Consider the following 20,588-nt stretch of genomic DNA (forward strand, 5'->3'; position numbering starts at 1 on the left):
TGGTGAGACCCACACACCTACCCTTTCATACACACACAAACACCCAAATTGCCAAAATGTTGACCCGCCCCCCCAATTCACTGCTTGCAGAAAAGAGAGCAAAATGTGGTGGGGTGCAATTTGGTTCAGCTCTAGATAGTGAGCCAATAGTGAAGCCACGTAAGACAAAGCTGTAGAGGTGTCACAGGTACCAAATACCATTAACTCTCTTACTGAAATCAGTGGGATTAAAATTGCATAACTATTTCCTTTAATATGCTGTGTGACCCCTTCACATTTCATTTTAAATCCTAAACAAACCAATATAAAATAGATTCTGCACAGTATGTGTGTGTGTGTGTGTGTGTGTGTGTGTGTGTGTGAGAGAGAGAGAGAGAGAGAGAGAGAGAGAGAGAGAGAGAGTGTATTGGAAACAAAGTCCTACAAGGAGAGACTGAAAGAACTGGGCACATTTAGCTTTGAGAAGAGAAGACTGAGGATAGATATGACAGCACTGTTCAAGTATTTGAAAGGTTATCACGCAGAGGTGGGCCAGGATCTCTTCTCGATCATCCCAGAGAACAGGACACAGAATAATGGGCTCAAGTTACAGGAAGCCAGATTTCGACTGAACATCAGGAAAAACTTCCTAACTTTTAGAGTGGTACAACAATGGAACCAATTGCCATGGGAGAAGGTGAGCTCTCCAACACTGGAGGCATTCAAGAGGCAGCTGGACAGGCATCTGTTGGGTATGCTTTAAGCTGGATTCCTGTATTGAGCAGGGGGTTGAACTCAATGCCCTTATAGGACCCTTCCAACTCTACCATTCTCTCTCTCTCTCTCTCTCTCTCTCTCTCTCTCTTTCTCTTTCTTTCTTTCTTTCTCTCTCTCTCCCTCTCCCTCTCTGTATGCATGTATGCATGCATGTATGTATGTATGTATGTATATATAAAAAGGGGAGAGGTAACCTCTTTGGTAAACCCTTTTGCATACTGTCCATAGGACCTTCATCTACCTGCTTCTCTGGCCTCACATTTTTCCCACCAGCCAGCCCCTGCCTCCAGCTCTTTCTGCCTTATCCCTATGAAGGAAAGAGCAATACCACCTTGTCAGGAGCCCACAAGCAGTGGTGGAATTAGGTAATTTTAGATTCTGGACATAATGGCCTTATAGGGGGTGGGTTTTTTACACATCACTTACTTCTAAGCAGGTGCATAGCCTGCCCAGAAGAGACTACCAACCAAATTATTCTGAATTATATTGCATCTTTCATGGATTTTAATTGTAAGCAACACTTTGGGAGCCCATCTTGGCTGAAAAGTAGGGTATTAATATAATAACTATATGTTTCCATGATCATATTTCCTCACTTCTGCTCCTCACATTATGCCTACCTACCCTACAACTATTTCTGATCAATAACCTCTACAAGCAAGAATATTCCAGAAAAATAAAACAGCTTTGGAACAGCTGCAGCACTGGGGGAATGGAGAAGACCTGCCCTGCGAGTGAGCATCTGAGCATCTGGGTGCTTGCCTGCTCGCTCCTCTGGGTTGCTGTCTCCTGAGACAGCTGAGGTCCCTGGTTAGTCCTGCAAGGACTGGGACCCCCTGCCTGACCCTTGCTCCAGAGAGAGGCTTCAGTTAATCTTGCAGCCTCTTGCATCAGCTCCTGGCTGGGTTAGGGGGCATAAAAGCCTGGCTGCCCTTGGGCAGCGGGTCTGCTGCCAGCTGGGTCACCACCAAAGGGGTTGTCCCTTGGGGAGTCGTGAGGGCACTACCCCCTTCTATTTCTTTTTTTTAAAACCAATCTAGAGGAGATTGGTAGTGGGGAGGGCATATGGTGCATGTGTAGATCCTGTGCAGGGTGAGAGCCTGTGCAGGGGACTGAATGATAGGAGAAAGGTGCCAGATGCCTTCAGAGTGAGTCTGCAACTGGCAAAAAGCTGGGCCTCCCTGGGTGTGACACAGAGGGAGAGTAGATGTGCCCTGTGTGATAAATATTGAGTGGGTCTGACTGTTCCCAGTTTTCTCAGAGGCCTACTGGAATCCCTGGTTCAGGTAGGTTTTGTTGGTGTGCTTTTGTTGGGTCCATATCACATGTTTAGGAGGAGTCTTAGTAAGGAGGAACATGGGTGATGCCATCCCAATTTCAGTGATCACGGGTAGAGGGAAGTATAGCCATGGGGAGGTGGTGAACTACCATAGAAGACGAGGGCAAGGCTATCACCGCCTTGTTCCTCGCTCCCACTCCTCTCATGGATGGGTTCCTCACTGCATATCTCCTGTGCCCACTGGTTTCTGTGTGTTGTTGTTTAACACCGGATAGGTACACAATAAGACCACACTCATCCATGATTTGACTGTGGATGACGGTGCTGATTTGGTGTGCATTATCGAGACCTGGGTGGGTGAGCTGGGAGGAGTTGATCTGACCCAACTTTGTCCACCTGGATACTGGGTACAACACCAGCACAGGCTGCAGGGATTGGGGAGAGGAGTTGCTGTGGTCTACAGAACTTCCATCTCTGTCACCAGGAAACTACTCTGTCTTAGAGCTGGCTGTGAGGGCCTGTACCTGGTGTTGAGCCAAGGAGACAGTAAAGTAGGGTTGCTGCTGGTGTACCATCCACCTGCTGCCCAGCAGCTTCTCTGACTGAGCTGGCAGAGGCCATCTCAGCTGTGGTATTGGAGGAGCCCAGAACTATAGTCAGGGGTGATTTTAATGTCCGTGCTGAGGCTGCCTCTAGTGTTTCGGCTCAGGATTCAATGGCCACCATAACAACCATTGGGACTGTTTCAAGTTGTCACCGGCCTCACACAAAGGGCAGGGCACACCCTCGACTTTGGTTTTGCTCCAGATAGAGGAAGTGGTGGTCTGGAGATTGGGGGGTGGATGTCATCCCATTGTCATGGTCAGATCACTTCCTGGTGAAGTTTAGACTTATGGCTCCAATCCTCCCCTGCAGGGGTGGTGGACAGATTAAGATGGTCTGCCCCTACAGACTAATGGAATCCACAAGATTCCTGAATGCTCTGGGGGAATCCCCAGTAGATAGAGCAGGTGACCCTGTTGAAGCCCTTGTCACACTGTGGAACAACGAGGCGCATTGGACTCTTGAAACAGTTGTCCCTGAACACCCTTTCCGGCATTGTGGAGCCTAGTTTGCACCTTGGTACACCAGTGAGTTAAGAGCAATGAAATAGGCTGGATGGCATGAAAGTCCTGCTGTGAGGCTGATTGGGCATGAGTAAAATACCATAACCATGCCTACTGTGTGGTAGTGAGGGTGGTGAAGAAGGTCCACTTAAGAACATAAGAACATAAGATGTCCCCGATGCTGTCTAACATCTATATAAAGCCCTTGGGAGCGGTTATCAGGAGATATACTGTCAGCAATATGCTGACAATACCCAGCTCTATTTCTCTGTAACATCTGAATCAGGAGAGGCTGTGCAAGCCCTGGACTGCTGCCTGGACTCGATGGTGGGCTGGATGAGGGTGAATAAACTGAGTCTGAATCCTAGCAAGATGGAGATTCTGTGGGTTGGTGGTTCCCAAGTTCAGATAATTGGTCAGTTGCCTGCTTTGGATGGGGCCGTACTCCCTCTGAAAGAGCAGGTCCATAATCCTGGATCCATCTTTGTCGCTAGAGGCCCAGGTGCCCTCAATTGCTAGGAGTGCCTTTTATCAGCTTCGGCTGGTAAGACGGCTGTGGCCATTTCTGGACCAGGATAGCCTGACCACTGTTGTCTATGCACTCCAGGCTGGATTACTGTAATACGCTCTATGTGGGGCTACTCTTGCGGTTGGTCCGGAAACTGTAGCTGGTGTAAAATGCAGCGGTGCAATTGCTCACTGGGGCAGGGTATTGCTAACATGTCACCCCACTACTGAAAGAATTGCACTGGCTACCTATTAGCTACGGAGCTAAGTTCAAGGTTCTCATTTTGGTGTACAAAGCCTCATACAGTTTGGGACCAGGATACCTGAAAGACCGTCTTATCCCTTATATATCCAGTCGATCCCTGCGCTCTATAGGTGAGGGCCTCCTGCAGATACCATCTTATCAGGAGGTCCATTCTGCACAACATAGGAAATGGACCTTTAGTGTCGTGACACCTACCCTTTGGAATTCGCTCCCCTTAAATATTGGACAGGCACCATCTCTGTTATATTTTCGCGCCTACTGAAAACCCTTTTTCAACAAGCCTTTTGAGACCTTATCCCAGTCTGTGTCTGTGCTAGAATTGCTTTTTAAGGTATTTTTAAATCTTCTTTTTTAAAAAAATTGATGATGATGATGTACTGCCTTCAAGTCGATCCCAACTTATGGAGACCCTATGAGTAGGGTTTTCATGGTAAGCGGTATTCAGAGGGGATTTACCATTGCCTTCCTCTGAGGCTGAAAGGCAGTGACTGGCCCAAGGTCACCCAGTGATCTTCATGGCTGTGTGGATATTCAAACCCTGGTCTCCCAGGTCGCAGTCCAACACCTTAACCACTGCAGCACACTGGCTCTCAATAGATGTGTTTAAACCTTTTTTATAAAAGATATTTTTTAAGCTTTTTTTTCAAATGTTTTTAAAAATGTTTTGTTTTAATATATTTTAAAGTCTGTTTTTATGATGTTTTAAGGCAATGGTAAACCACCTTTGAATACTACTTACCATGAAAAATCCTATTCATTCCTATTCATAGGGTCGCCGTAAGTCAGAATCGATTTGAAGGCAGTCCATTTCATTTTCAAAGTGTTTTTAGTGCTTTTGTTTGCTGCCCTGGGCTCCTATTGGGACGAAGGGCGGGATATAAATCAAACAACAACAACAACAATAATAATAATAATAAAAATGATGACGATGATGATGAATGTTAACATTGACAGGACACCATTTGTCATTGTTATTTGCTGATGCCATGGGAGGTGATGTTCTAGTCAAGAGAGTTTTTTTGAACAGTAAATTAATTCTAAGCCCCATTCTGATTAATGCCTTTCTTTAATTCCTTCTTTCTCTCTCCTCCCTTTTTTCTTATGATAAAAGATTATTATGTGTTTGCAGAATATATTACAGCCCATAATTCCAAACACCTTTTAAAACCGCAAATAGATGTTAGCAGGGATGGACCAGAGAGGGGATGGGATAGGACTATAACACAAGTAGATGCTGGGCAGGGCAATCCTATGGAGAGGCGGCAGAGAGAAACCATGCGGGAGCCCTCACCACCACTTCCAAAACTCTGCTGGGCTTGCACAAGACAGGGCATAAGAAGGGAGGCAGCATTTAACCTGTTTTTCCCCCATTTTGGAGGGGTGTCCAGAGAACAGGGAGTCTTGGGATTCAGTGTGTGACACACCCCAGAAACAGACACAGAGCTGTCCACTCCAAACTGGTGAGGCCTTTGACTTCAGACCTCTCCTTCCAACCATGGACTTCCTTCTCCAACTATGGATGAGGGAGGATCTGCAGTATCCAATCGCATCCTAGTTGCCCTTCCTGAGAGTTTAGGATTGCTCCCTAAAAGAGTTGCAAGTTGAATATGTGATAATGCCAGATATCTACTTCTAGGAGGCAATAGAAGGACTTAGGCATACATAGACCCAGAGACATAAGGGGTTATTTAACTAGAGTTTTCTTCTTCATCAGGGGAGAAATTGGCACCTGCTAAGATTGAAATTAAAACAGAGGCATACAAAGCGCTTTTATCAGAAATAACCAGTGTGTGACTTAAACCATTGCTCACAAACCTTGATGAATTTGCAAGCTGTAGGGATCATGGATTTGGGGAAATTAATTTTATGCTTTTCATCCTCCCAATTTTTTTTAAAAAATGGAAGAAAATAATTTTTTCTCTTTGTGCCTCTCTGGAATGCATCATAGACTGCAAAAGGGAATTGAAATGTAATGAAAACAACTTAATATGTCTCAGGGGAGGGGAAAGATTGCTTTGTGGAAAGTCTGCTTCCCCTTCTGCCCTACTGGGGTGGCTGCCAAAAGAATAGGAAAAGAACAAGGCAAGGGCTTCAGATTCCATCACACACTGACCAAGTCTGCATGGTCTTGATTATCAAGGCAGTCCCTGCAATGTAATCCAAGCAATTGCACAACTGCATCCTCCACTGCACATCAATAGCCACCTGCTGTCTTCTGACATGCCCAGAATATTGGGATCTAGAAATCTTTCAGGCCTTATGACTCAAATTTGTAGAGTCAGTGCTTAATTTCTCAAATAAAAGGTGCCAGCTTATTTGAAAGTAGTCATGCCTCCTGTTGTGATACCATTTAATATCTCCTGATCATTGCTATCACTGAGCTCTGATACTAGAAACCTGACACTCCTGATTTATAGAGGGGCAATGTGGGCATATGTGTGCACAAGCACACATGCACATGCATGTGCACACACACACACACACACACAAACGTTAGCCCTTTATAAATCAAGAGTGTCAGGTTTCCAGTATCAGGGTTCAGTGACAGTGATGATCAGGAGATATAGATACATACACACACCACAAGTGGAATCTGCATCAAAATGCTGCTGTGAATCCTCTTCACCTCCTAATAATAATGCTTCTCTTCAGGATTCCACCCTGCCCTCCTCCAGGTTACTCCATACTATCTCCCCCTACACATTTTTCTTTTCCAGTTGATAGTCGACATTCCATGGCTACCAAATATGGTCAGTCCTCAGTGGAGTGTTTTGAGGGGAGAATTTGCCCCCTTTGGCTTTGTTTTTAAAATATTTTTCCTTCTGCATACTTTAAGGTTCCCTTGAGCATGCTGATATCTCCCTCTTGTTTTTCATTGACACCATTTTTGGTTCCAATCTTATTGACACTCACCGTCAGAGTTAGGGAGAGAGAGAGAGGGAGAGAGAGAAACCACCCTGGGGGTAGATATGACTCATTAATGCACTGTGGAGTCAGCCATGGACATTTTAATGTCTAATCCATAAAATGGATTTCGCTTCTGACTTCAAAGGATGGGTTCCTTGTGGCACACCTGTGTAAAGTCCTACATTGAGCCTACAGTTCACAGAAACATTTTAATTTCCTGCTGGATCTACCGCTAGAAATGTCCTTATTTTAGTTGAGAACCCAATTTCATTGCCATTCAAAGATACGGCAGCAATTCTGAGCAGCACCCTAGAGAAATTGACATTAAAGAGACTTCACATAATGGTTCTTCAAAAGAGTACTAGCTGAATCATTCCTTTTTCAAATGCAATATCTTCTGTAAACCTTTACTAACTGCAAAGGAATATATGTTTTGGGTGATAAAACTGGCGAAAGGAGAAAAAAACTAAATTGCAATAAAGGTTCAGGTATTTATGGAAGTTAGATTTTACACTGAAATGGGACTGGAACAAGATCTTGCCCTCCCACACATTACTAGAAACATACAGGTACCTCTTTCGCACAAGGTTTAGTGAATCTGGAGGAGGAGGTGGTCATAACAAAGAGATGAGGTTTACTTGTAAAAATTAGAAGAGATATTGACAGAGAATCAGAGGACTGGGAGGGAAGACGGCTGGAAGCAGAACACCTAAACCCCACCAAAGAGCTGAGGTGTAAGGTGGTGTAAGCCCGTCTTCCCACTCAGTGCCAAGACTCCCTTCTCACTTTGATTGTGTGAGGGTGTTGGGATAACAAGAACATGCATGCTGAGCTACCAGGAGAAAGTGCAAATTGAAACGGGGACAGAAGAGAGTATTTTAGCTCACAGCTTCTTTAGGCTCCCTCTCTTGATATGCGCCAGTCGCCTGGGCCAGGCCGTCAGTATGCCAGCGAAGCCAATTTAAACTTGATTTGCTCTCCTTCACCTTCTGACCGCACAGGATCTGAAGACAATGTGCAAAAGCATGTGCATAAAATGTGATAGGTATGTTTCAGAGCCAGTTATACATTATACAGAAATCAGTAGTAAAACTTTTCCTGGAGTGTACCAGTACATGCTGTAGGGTGGGGAACTACATATTTGAATGCTCTCCCACCAAAAAAAAGAAAGCAAAACACTATCTTCCTGCCCATAGACAAATAGTGAAAGTTAGATGCAACAATTTTATTTGACAGGCTGGTTTTCTACACACAGGGAGATTTTTTTCCCCCATGGCAGAGCATTCAGATGTACAACTCCCCCTCTAGCTACAGCAGAGATGGGAGACCAGTGGCCATCTAAGTGTTGCTGGACAAGAACTACCATAATTCCTAAGTACTGGTCATAGTGGCTGGGACTGATGGGAGATGTAGCCCAACAATATCTAGAAAACCACAATTTAGCCAGCCCTGACCCACAGCCTGAAATAGTACAGTCCAGATTACTAAATCTTGAGCCTACTAAATATATAAAGCGATCCCGAGACTGGAAAGTAGTCTGTAAACACTGAAATGCCCATGCATGTAGGTGGTCATGCATACAGACAACGCTGATGTTATTTGATTCTGGTAAGCCAGGGGGTGGTTAACTTGTGTCCCATCAGCCTCAGCTTGCATGATCAATAGTCAGGGATCACAGAATCATAAAAGCATAGAATAATAGTGTTGGTAGGGGCCTATAAGGCCAACCCCCTGCTCAATGCAGGAATCCAAGTTAAGCTTACCTGACAGTTGGCTGCCCAGCTACCTCTTGAATGCCTCCAGTGTTGGAGAACCTTGTAGACCAACAACATCTGGAGGGCCACAGATTAGCTACCCTTGCTTTACCATAATCAAAAAGGATCAAAGTTAGATGTTTGTGTATGAGCACCTCTCTTAAGCCATTCAGTCTTTACTGACTACTCTCCAGTCTCAGGCCTACTTTAAATATTTAGTAGGTTCAAGTAGTAAAGCTTTCTTGGACTGTACCATTTCAAGCTAATCTGTGGCTTGAAGTTCTTGGACTTCAACTTCCATCAGCCCTAGCCGGCATGGTCAATAGTTAAGGATGATGGGAGCTATATTCCAATAATATAGAGAGAGTCACAGGTTAGCCACCCCCGTGTTAAACACTCTCGTATTTATTGCTGTTATATCAGTGGAGAAAATAAGGGCTTATCTGAATGACCTCTTGTCTGAAATCTGAAAGCTCTTCTCATGAATTTTGAATGACCTCTGCTGTGAATTCTGGAAAGACATACAAGAACATAAAATAAAACCCCACAATTTTCCAGAATATTAACAGACTAGTGCTGTGCTGAACATTTATTCTGTGCTTTGTTTAGTTCTTTTTACCATTCTCCATTAATTAATGAGAAAAGAAACTGTGTTATGCCAAAAACGTCTGGGTACATCCTCTGTTTTCTTCACTTAAAAAAATAAAACCTTAGGTACCCATCTGCCAAAAATTTGAAGGTGCTGCCTGCCTTATACTATAGGACACTGCAATTTGTGAGTGGTGCTATACTGTTTAGAAACAAAGCATTTGAAGGGCTTTGGGGGCTGTAAGCCCCAGTAAAACCTTACAGGTTTGCAGTCAAAACTTTTATTGTGGTGGCGAAGGTTAATGGTTGGGACTACAATGCCCAAGAGCTGGAGGTAGGGATGGAAGCATATGTTGATTTTGGTTCTCTCAGTTTCTCGTTTTTCCTGTATTAAATTCAGTTCTCCACATTTCTACAGCAATTTGCAAATTTAAAAAAAAAATCCTCATGAAAATTCTTTAGCATTTTAGTGCAAATTTCTTCTAATTTTCTCCTAATATAATGCATTTTTCTATGTTATATTTATTTATTTTATTTATTTATTTAAAATATTTCTATCCCGCCCTTCTACCTTATAATAGGGCACTCAGGGCAGCTTACAAAAATAAAATCAAACACATACATAATAAAATTTATAAACAATAAAATCACAAAAACATTAAAATAAATTAAAATACATAAAATACAATATATATATATATATAGGCTCTCCGGAACAAGATCATTTTCAGAAGTCTCAGGAAAACCATCAGGGAGGGAGCAGAGTGGACTTCTTGGGGTAGGGTGTTCCAAAGCTTGGAGGCCACAGGTGAAAAAGCTCTCTCCTGAGTGCCTGTCAGTCTAACGTCTTTCACTCCAGGCACACAGAGGAGACCAGAGGCAGATGATCTTAAATCCCGGGCAGGTACACATGGGCATAAGGGGTCCCTCAGGTATATTGGTCCAAGACCATTTAGGGCTTTAAAGGTCAGAACCAGCACTTTGAATTGGGCCTGGAAGCAAACTGGGAGCTAGTAGAGTTGATAAAGCACAGGGTGATATGCTCCCTGTGCCATGCTCCAGTTAACATTCTGGCTGCTGCATTTTGAATCAACTGTAATTTCCAAACCGTTTTCAAAGGCATCCCCACATGGAGTGCGTTACAGTAATCAAGCCTCGATGTCACCAGTGCATGTGTCACTGTGGCCAAGTCAACTGCCTCCAGGAACAGACGCAGCTGGTAGACCAGTTTGAGTTGGCCCAAAGCACTCCTGGCTACCATAGCCACCTGATATTCAAGCAGCAGGGCAGGATCCAGGACGACTCCCAAACTGCAGACCTGCTCCTTCAAGGGGAGTGCAACCCCAACCAGAACAGGTTGCAACCCCATCCCTGGTGCTGTTTTTCCCTCAACCAGCAGTACTTCCATCTTGTCTGGATTAAGTTTCAGTTTGTTAGCCCACATCCAGCCCTTCACAGCCTCCAGGCACCAGTTTAGGATGAGCACTCCCTCCCTGCAATCAGGTGGTAGGGAGAGATAGAGCTGAGTGTCATCAGCATATTGATGACATTGTACTCCAAATCTCCTGATGACCTCTCCCAGCAGTTTCATATAAATGTTAAAGAGCATGGCAGACAAAATGGAACCTTGTGGTACCCCACAGGCCAACGGACAGGGGGTCGAGCAGTAGTCTCCCAGCACCACTTTCTGGATCCTGTCCGTCAGGGAGGACTGGAACCACCGTAAAACTGCCTCCCAATCCCATCCCAGCTAGATGGCCCAGAAGGATACCATGGTTGATGGTATTGAAGGCTACCGAGAAGTCCAGCAGCACCAACAGGGATGCACTCCCTCTGTCTGATGCACGACGTAGGTCATCAAGCAGGATAACCAAGGCAGTCTCTGTTCCATGACCAGGCCTGATGCCTGAGTGAAAAGGGTCTAGATAATCCGATTCATCCAGGAAAACTTGGAGCTGAGCAGCCACTACCCTCTCAATCACCTTGCCCGGAAAGGGGAGATTAAAGACTGGGCAGAAGTTGTTAAGATCCGCAGGGTCTAATGAAGGCTTTTTTTAACAAAGGTTAAAAACAGCCTCCTTCAACAATGCTGGCATAAAACCTTCCCTTAGGGAGGTGTTAATTAAGCATTCTAACCAGTCAGCCACTCTGGCAGATTTGATTAACCAGGATGGGCAAGGGTCAAGAGAACAAGTAGTGGCCCTCGATTCTCCCAGAATCCTGTCCACATCCTCAGGTTTTACAAGCTGAAAAGTATCCATAGAAAAATGACCAGAGGAAGTTTCGAGGGCATCTTGCCACAACTGTAGTTAAAGAGGAGTCCAAGTCAGTCCGAATGCGAGCAATTTTATCTGCAAAGTGCCTCGCAAACATGTCACAGTAAGCGACTGAGGGCTCAGGGTCTAATGTAGGGCCAGAGCCCAAAAGACCCTGGACCACCCAGAAAAGCATCACCGGACAACACTGAGCAGACGCAATGGTGGTAGAGAAGTGCCCTTACTTCGTTGCCATCACCGCCACATGATAGGTTTGAAAATGAGCTCTAGCCTGTGTTCGATCGGAAGCGGACTGCATTTTTCTCCATCGTTGCTCTAGCCATCGTCCCTGCCGTTTCATCAGGCCCAAGGTTTGAGTAAACCAATGTTTACCAGGGTCTTCCCTGGTGGGAGAGGGCTCTTTGGAGCAATAGTGTCCACCGCCCGTGTCACCTCCGTATTCCAGAGATTGACCAGAGCTTTGGCAGTATCACCAGCCATGCAGGGAATATCCCCCAGAGTATTCAGGAAAGCATCTGGATCCATGAGTCTCTGGGAGTGGACCATCTTAATCGGTCCTTCACCCCTGCGAAGGTTACCGGGGGCACAAAGTCTAAATCTTGTCAGGTGGTGATCTGTCCATGACAACAGAGTCACTAAGAACCCCTCCACCCTCAGATCACCTTCTTCCTATCTGGAAGAGGACACAAGAGGACACTTGGTGTGTCCTGCCACATGCGTTGGTCCAGATGATATTAGAGACAGCCCCATGGTTGTCATGGCAGCCATGAAGTCCAGAGCTGGACCTGTGAGTCTAACCTCGGCATGTATGTTGAAATCACCCAGGACCATCAGCCTGGGGAACTGCAACACCAATGCCAAGACCAGCTCCACCAGCTCAGGGAGGGAGACTGTTGGGCAGCAGGGTGGACAGTACACCAACAGAATCCTCACTCTGTCTCCCTGACCCAACACCAGGCACACACACTCAAAGCTGGAGGTGTTAGGGATGGCACCTGACAGGGTAGATTCCCTGCAGACAATTGCGACCCCACCTCCCCGTCCCCTGGATCTAGGCTGCTGGAGCGCCACAAAACCTGGTAGGCAGTAGGGAGAGACCTACTCTGCCTTGGTCATTTAGCCAGGCGGTAATACAAGTCAGCGCATTCATCCAGGATTAAATCCTGAATTAAAGTGGTTTTATTAGTCACTGACCTTGCATTCATCAGCAGGACAGTAAGATCCAGGGCGTTCCCAGCATAGCTACCACTGTCCCGAGGGTTGGAAGGGGGACCAGAAGGGATGCAAGCACGAAGATGTCTTATATCCCTTCCCCTGTAATGGCCAGTCTGCCTCCCACCGCTATTACGTCCCCTGCCCGGTATTACCTTAATGGCAGGCCCCCGTCTACTCCTACCCCGGCACATGTTAAAAGAAGCCTGACACTGGGGGGAGGGAAGCCTTGGCTAGAGGTGGCTCTTATGAAGGGGAGCTCTCTTCCCCACCCTCTGGCAGTTGCCTTCTCCCTTGTTAGCCCCAACTGGCTTCAGCTGGCACCCAGGCCTTGCAAGGGGTAGCAGGTGACACCCGAGGAAGCCTGCAGATGGAGTTTTGCAGGAAGCCACAGCAGCAAGGCGTAGGTTCTGCTGGGTTTCCAAATATATTCATTGTTATGTACACATTTAACTGATACTTGCGTTTTTATAAACATTGTTTGGTTGGAGAATTATATCGCAAAATTCGGATTAAGTGTAAATTTCAAATGATGGCTGTGTTTTGGTTCTCACATTGTTTCAGAAGGGGAAGCTTTCTTTAGATGCAAACTTTAGACGCAAACTGGGTCAGATTTCTCCCCATCACTAGCTGGGGGGATGTCGTAATGGCACTGTGGAGAAGAGGATATGGAACCTGGACTTGCCAGGGCATGAGAAACTCTAAGCATAAAGAGCTTCACCTTTCCTTTTCCACATCTTAACACATTTGTCATGTTAGTGCATTTTAAACCACTGTTGATGGGGTGAGCAAATTATAATGTAGCAACAAGGACAAAAAGCACAGTGGCATCTTAAGAGCTAAAAAAAATGCAGTGGTGGCTTTCAGTAAAGAACTTGTCTATATATACTGTATATGTTTCAAATGCATACAATTACATTTTTATGCACTTTCTACTCAACCTCGTTTGTGTGCAGTGATATCACACTAGGTCTGGGCCATGGATCACTCATATGGGAACAATATGTGAAGACAGGGCAATTCACAAAGTAACTGCAAGAGGAACGTTAACATAGGCTGGCACTTTACCCTGTGGCTGCCATCATGTTGCTTTTGGGTGTTAACAAGACTGCACATTGTGGCATGCGATTTCATCAGGGGAAAGGGCCATAACTCAGCATCTGCTTCGCATGCAGAAGGCCCCAGGTTCAATCACCGGCATCTCCGGGTATGGCTAGAAGAGACCTGTCTAAAATCCTGGAGGGCTGCAGCCAGTAACTGTAGACAAACTGTGCTAGATGGACCAATGGTCTGAATCAGCATAAGGCAGCTTCTTATGTTCCTATGTAACCAGAAATAAAGGAGTTAATCACTACTGTGCCAAGGCATTTGAAAATATGTCTTCAAAATATAGCAGAAAAAGAACAGGAAGATACAGTTCCTTTTGCACGCAGAGAACAGCTTCTTATGTTATGGAGAAGCAATGAGAACTGCTCTTCTTCTGCACTTCTGCGTAAGGTCTGAAATATTCCCTGCTCCAATGCAAAACGCACCACACTAGAGAGGGAGAGGCAAGAGATGTGAGAGTTCCAGTTTCGACTTCAGAAAAAGCAAGGAAACATGATGTACACAACACTAGTTGTCTGAGCTTCAGTCCTGCTTTAAAGCACAGTGCCTGCTAACACCTTTTTCACTACTGCAAAGATTGTGATGTGCTGATGTTGCTTGCTGGAAAAGCTGCAGAACGTGCAGCATTGTGTTCCTCCCAAGCATTCTGCTACATAAGACAAACTAATATGTTGATCATATCAGTGGTCCATCTAACTCAGCATTCTGTCTACCCACACAGACCACATTAGCTGGCTGATGTCTCAAGGAGGTTTGCAAACAGTGCAATATAGCAATGTCCATCCCCTGTTGCTAATGCTCAGCATTTAGCACTCAGAGGTAATGGCTCTGAAAATTGATGATTTTTCTAATAGGTTTGTCCTCCATGTAGTTATCAAAACCAGTAGTCCAACTATTTCAGATGCAGAACTTTAACACAAGTTCCCAAAATGGAAACTACTGTTTTATTTTTATTATGTCTGTATTCCTTCTTTTCCATAATTTCTCTCTTGTTCTCACCCCATTTTTGCTTCTTCTTTTTTTAAAAAAACCCTTTAAAAATAGCACGACACTCCTTAGAACCACATATGATTATGATTATTCCATGTCCTGCACTCTGAGATGATTGAGAAGAGATCCTGCCCCTCTTCTGTGTGACAACCTTTCAAGTAGTTGAACAGGGCTATCACATCTCCCCTCAGTCTTCTCTTCTCAGTGCTAAACATGCCCAGTTCTTTCAGTCTCTCCTCATGGAGCTTTGTTTCCAGTCGCCTGATCATCTTTGTTGCCCTCCTTATTTTATTTATTTAGTTAGTTAGTTTAATTTATATACCGCCCTAAGCCCGAAAGCTCTCTGGGCGGTGTACAAAAAGATAAAAACAAGCACAATATATAAATACAATAAATACAATAAATAATAAAAAACAAACAAACAATAACGAACCAAACAACATCCAAAATACGGAAATGCTGTTTAAAATCCTGTGAACCTTTTCCAGTTTGTATGCATCCTTCTTAAAAGTGTGGTGACCAGAACTGGACACAGTATTCAAGATGAGGCCTAACTAGTGCTGAATAAAGGGGAACTAGTAATTCATGCAATTTGGAAACTATACTTCTGTTATTGCAACCTAAAATAGGATTTGCCTTTTTTTCAGCCACATCACACTGTTGCCTCATATTCACCTTATAATCAACAATAATTCCAAGATCCTTCCCACATGTAGTATCCCCCATCTTATAACAGTGCCTTTGGTTTCTTTTTCCTTGGTGTAGAACTTTGCACTTATTATTTAGTAGGAATAAGTGTAATTTTTCGTTGTGTTGTTTTCAGCCCAATGCTCCAGCCATTCAAGATCACTTTAAATTTTGTTTCTGTCCTCCAGGAAATTAGCTATCCCTCCCAATTTTGTATCACCTGAAAATTTGGTAAGCGTTCCCTGCATCTTCTCATCCAAGTCATTAATAAAAACGTTTAAGTGCACTGGGCTCTAGAGAGCCCTGCGGTACCCCACTCATTGCCTCCCCCCAATTTGAGAAAGAACCCTTGATAAGCACTCTTTGAGTACGATTTTGGAGCCGACTGTGGATCTACCTCATAGTTGTTCCATCTAGCCCATATTTAGCTAGCTTGCTAACCAGAATATCAGAGGGCACTTTGTCAAAAGCTTTGCTGAAGTCAAGTTATATTATGTCCACAGCATTCCCACAGTCTACCAGGGAGGTTACTGAATAGGCCTTAAGACAAAGGATAGATTACTAGGAGGAGATATAGTCACCTTACAGATGTTTAGGCATTGAGTGTTATTGTGTATGTGGCCAAAATAGGGCCACCCACAAGAGAGAGATATCAGCACACCAGGCTAGAGAAGATCAAAACCTTTTGGAGTGAGCCACAAACAGCTGAATGAAGACAGCTTCACCACCACCCCTCCCCATCACCCTTTCCTCAAGTGTGTGCGTGAGACTGATGCCCTTGGGAAGCCTCAGTTCAGAGGCAGCTGCTGCTTCTCAGCAGGGTTCCTGCTTTCACTTAGCCATGCCACTCACTTTGACAGGCACCCACAAAGATTAACCCATTGGCCAAGACCGGGCCACTTAGTGAGCCAAGGACTCAAGAAGAGCTAAGTTGCCATCCAAAGATCCCCCAGGGTGCCAAGTGCTGCTGGCTGTTTGCCAGCTCTGCCTCATTGAAAATGGAAATAGACTGCCTTCAAGTCGATCCTGACTTATGGCTACCCTATGAATAGGGTTTTCATGGTAAGTGGTATTCAGAGGGGGTTTACCATTGCCTCCCTCTGAGGCTAGTCCTCCCCAGCTGGCTAGTGTCTGCTCAGCTTGCCACAGCTGCACAAGCCAGCCCCTTCCTTCTCCACAACTGCCAGCTGGGGGGCAACTGGGCTCCTTGGGACTATGCAGCTTGCCCATGGCTGCACAGGTGGCAGGGCAAGTAACTCCTTAGCCACTCACTGTGCGAGTGATCTTTAACTGGCCCTTGACATCCAGGAGACACGAGCAGGGATTTGAACTCACAGACTCTGGACTCCCAGCCAGGCTCTCCTCGCCATTGTGCTTTACCATTAGGCCCTCTTTAACGGCTGCTTGCTTAGCTTGCAGAGTTCCTTGTCTGCTCCATGGGGACACCACTGGGTTGGATTTTGAAGCATGTCTGAAGGGAGAGAAAGGGAAAAATTGGTTTTCTCCCCACCCTAAAACACTCCCCAAATAGAAAGCAGAATAGCATTGGCTAAGCTACTTGATATTCTAGCTAAACTATTTGAGGCACAAGGGGTTTTATAAAGAGAAAAATATTAACCAATTGCCGGATGATGATGATGATGATCTAATTTATGAATTGCCTTTTACATGTGTGTCAATGTTATTTACAAACATATGAAAACAGCCAAAATAAAAACTAAAACAGATCAAAAAGCAACCGAATATAAGATTTAACAACAGAAAATCAACATCATCCCACAGAAAAAGCTTATCAAAACAAAAATGTCTTCTTGTCACTTGCTTCCACAAAGTACAGAGAGCGAGCTTCTGTTTTATCTCTGCATATAGGCATATATATGAGAGTACCTGGAAGAATGTGTAGTCCAACCTCCATCACTCACCCATATCGAGATACCCACATTAATCCCATTCCATGTGGGGGGACAGGGGATGTAGGACCTTCTGCCTCCAGAATCCCACCACCATGAATCTAAAAGTCTGTATAGAGCAGAGATGGGCAACATGAAGCACCCCAGATATAGTTGGACTATGGGTCCTATCATCCCTGCCCATTGGTCATACTAGCTGGGACTGATGGGAATTGTCAAAAGGGCACCACGTTGGTTATCTTGGTATGAAGCCTATGCATGTACAGCTGTACATGCATAGGCTTTAAGAAGACCTTCAAATGAATGTATGTAGGTCAGGTACAGTGCATGATCCCACCCACCACTTCTTCATGTGCATTCATGGACCACTTGAAAGGCGCTTTAAACATCTGTAACTGTTTTCACAGGGAAAGAGCAGGAAGAAGCAAATTTTGCTATGTGTAGTCACTAGATAAAGAATAAACCAGCAAGGTTTGTGACCAACAGACCAGCCATATTTTGTGTCGGCAGTTCAGCAGCCATATACTTGGTCTGCCAAGTGCGTGACAACATCCTGTCCCCAAAAAAACCCTTGTAGTCCCAGGCACGGCAGCAAAACCCGTAAATGTATAGAGTAGTTGGTATTCCCAGCTAGTAGGTTTCGTTTGACTTGGGGAGGTTCACAAAACTTGACTTAGGGAGATTCACAATAACCTATCCGACAACTTGGCTGAGTTCACAAAAGGACAGTGGTTCAGATCATTCATTAGGTGAGTGGATGGAACAGGCCATTATTCTTTAGGAATCTGGCACAGCTATAAAAGCTCTGAGCCTTAGCAAAGGAGCTTCAGCATAGAGAGGAGTCAAGGACCAAATGACTTGTTATGTTAGTCATGTGGCTTGCCCTCGAGTGCAATATTTTTCTTTCACAAAATAGGTCCCATTTGCTCTAATGGGAACTTTTCCCCTATGCAGCTACCAGGCACAGGGGATCCAGAATGGAACTGCAGCAAGGGTCAAAGGGTAAAAGCCCCTCACATCCAAGTCCATGCTGGCTATTTGTGAAAGAAAAATCTTGCACTCAAGGGCAAACCACATGATTGAACCTAGTGTGCAGACTGACCCTAAGAGATGAAGGAGTGCAGACTGACTTTTGTCTCTGTTGCTTCGTTCAACCTTTCAAATGAAAGCTCCTAAAAGAAATCATGCTGGTCTACCTCCCGAAGAGCGACCTCTTCCGGTTGCAAGCCTTAAGCTGTGAGCACACTACTCGTCTGCAGCAAAGCATTTCCATTGGCCACGCCTGGAAAGGCAATGGGTTAACCTGATGATCATTTGCGAAATCTGTCTGAAGTAAAAAAAAAAAAAAGTAAATGTGCTTAAGCTGATCCCTCTGGGATTTACAGTAAAAAGGGATAGGGTTTGACTCATGTGTACCCATTTTCAGAAAAGAGAGGTGGAAATGCACTGGAACCTGCAGAACAGTAAGTGTGTCTCCACCCAAAGGCTGTCTTACAGAGTGACAAGTTGTGCAGGCCTGATATATAGGACCAGGCATATGTTTTATACACTGTGTCACAGATCAGGGGGCAAAGCCTAACCTTTGCACATCCCTGTGACTGATGGCCTGGGTTGACAGCAGCCAAAGGTTTCCATCAGTAAAACAGAATGACTCATCTTTTCACTATTTTCAGATCAAGAGTGGTAGCCAAGGATGGCAAGCAATGCATACGGGCACAGTGTGCTTTGATGTTCTTCTGCCCAAGCCCCATGGAAATGAACACAAAGTACATAAGCAGAGCTATTGCACATCTGTCATTCCATCTAATGAGGCTTGCCCAGGAGGGAGACATCTTGGTTAATTGTGCCCTGTATCAGGTAGTGGGAGTGATGGAATCACTTTCAATACTGTGTGAAGAATAGGCTTTCTACCTGTGACATGTGTGTAAAACATATGCATTGTCCTACACCAGGCCATTAAAACTTGTGATCCTATAAGCTAGCCAAGCTGACCAGATGGCCCATCAAGATGGTGGCCCAAATACCTAACACTTCTAAGGAAAGCAGGCAGAAAAATGCAATAATGCACCTGGCTACCCCAGCTATTTCCGCAAGGATGAAAGAAACTCTTTGCTCTAGGGTAGGAACTAATTGCTTGCAGCAATCAGGAAGGAAGATTTGATGGCTATTATCTTAGCATGAATAGCTGCAAATGCTCATACTAATGTGGAATTGTTTGCAGAGGACTCTGTGTTCTTTCTCTCCTATATACATATTTATGGGCAGATCCATATGGATGCTCCAGAGCCCAGAAGTATGATTGATATTCCTGAATTGTCCTTGACCTTTCTGCTTGTCCAATTAGCTTTGCTGTGGGAGAAATCATGGCCCATTGCTATGCCGGCCCAAGGGCCTACTCCCTCCAAGTCACTTGCCTCATCTCTATGCAGGTTTCTAATTCACAGCCTTATCATTGGCAATCGCAGTGAACTGGAGAGCATCTTGCAGCTGCTTGCTTCTAAACTCTGGAGTGCCTGATGCACAATAGCATGATGAGGAATGGAAAAGGAGCCAAACCAAAGCAGTTGGCAAGCCAGAATTTGCAAGGAAGCAAAAGAATGTTGCCTTTAATATATTTCTGCAAGCGTTTATCAAGGCATAGCTCTTTCATGCTCCAGTAGTTATGACTATGATATGAAGCTACATGCAGCCTCGTTAGACTTATAGACAATGTTATCTCCATGTCAGGAACAAATTCATAAGGGAAGAGAAGATATAGATATATAGTATTTTTTATTTTAAAAATAAAAGCAAATATCAAAAACAAGGATGAATGGAGATATAAAGTAACACGACAATCTGTCCAAAAGCAAATTATGAGTCCCAGATTTCTTGAAAGGCTGATGACAGGTGCTGCCACATTTGATGTTCAGAGACATACAAAGTAAAGTTTTATTAATCGGCATAAATCTAAGCTCTTTTGGTTTAACTGGGTATGAATAAGGCTACTGAAATCCTTCTTGCATCTCTAACCCAAATTAGCTCATAATATTGACCACTGAGATTTCTGATAGAGGAAGATTAATCTATGATGTTTCCAGCTGATTGCAGGGCTCCCTTCTATTTACAGAGTTGTAAAGTGACCGCAAGTAGACTACATAGATTTTTCACTCGTTTTTTTCAATCCATTACTTCATATGCCCTCAAGCAAAGTCCAAAATATTTTAAAATTCCCAGCTAATTAGGATGAGTTGATGTAAGATAA

At 44.5% G+C, this 20,588-nt stretch overlaps 1 protein-coding gene across 5 annotated transcripts in view; it reads left to right on the plus strand.

Moving 5' to 3' along the window:
- The window catches only part of LOC133387233 (disks large-associated protein 4-like), a 102,332-nt gene that overhangs the window by 35,206 nt on the left and 46,538 nt on the right, over positions 1 to 20,588 (plus strand). The gene's annotated exons all lie outside the window — the stretch shown is intronic.

This window comes from Rhineura floridana, chromosome 6, assembly GCF_030035675.1.
Source record: "Rhineura floridana isolate rRhiFlo1 chromosome 6, rRhiFlo1.hap2, whole genome shotgun sequence".
Lineage (NCBI taxonomy): Eukaryota > Metazoa > Chordata > Lepidosauria > Squamata > Rhineuridae > Rhineura > Rhineura floridana.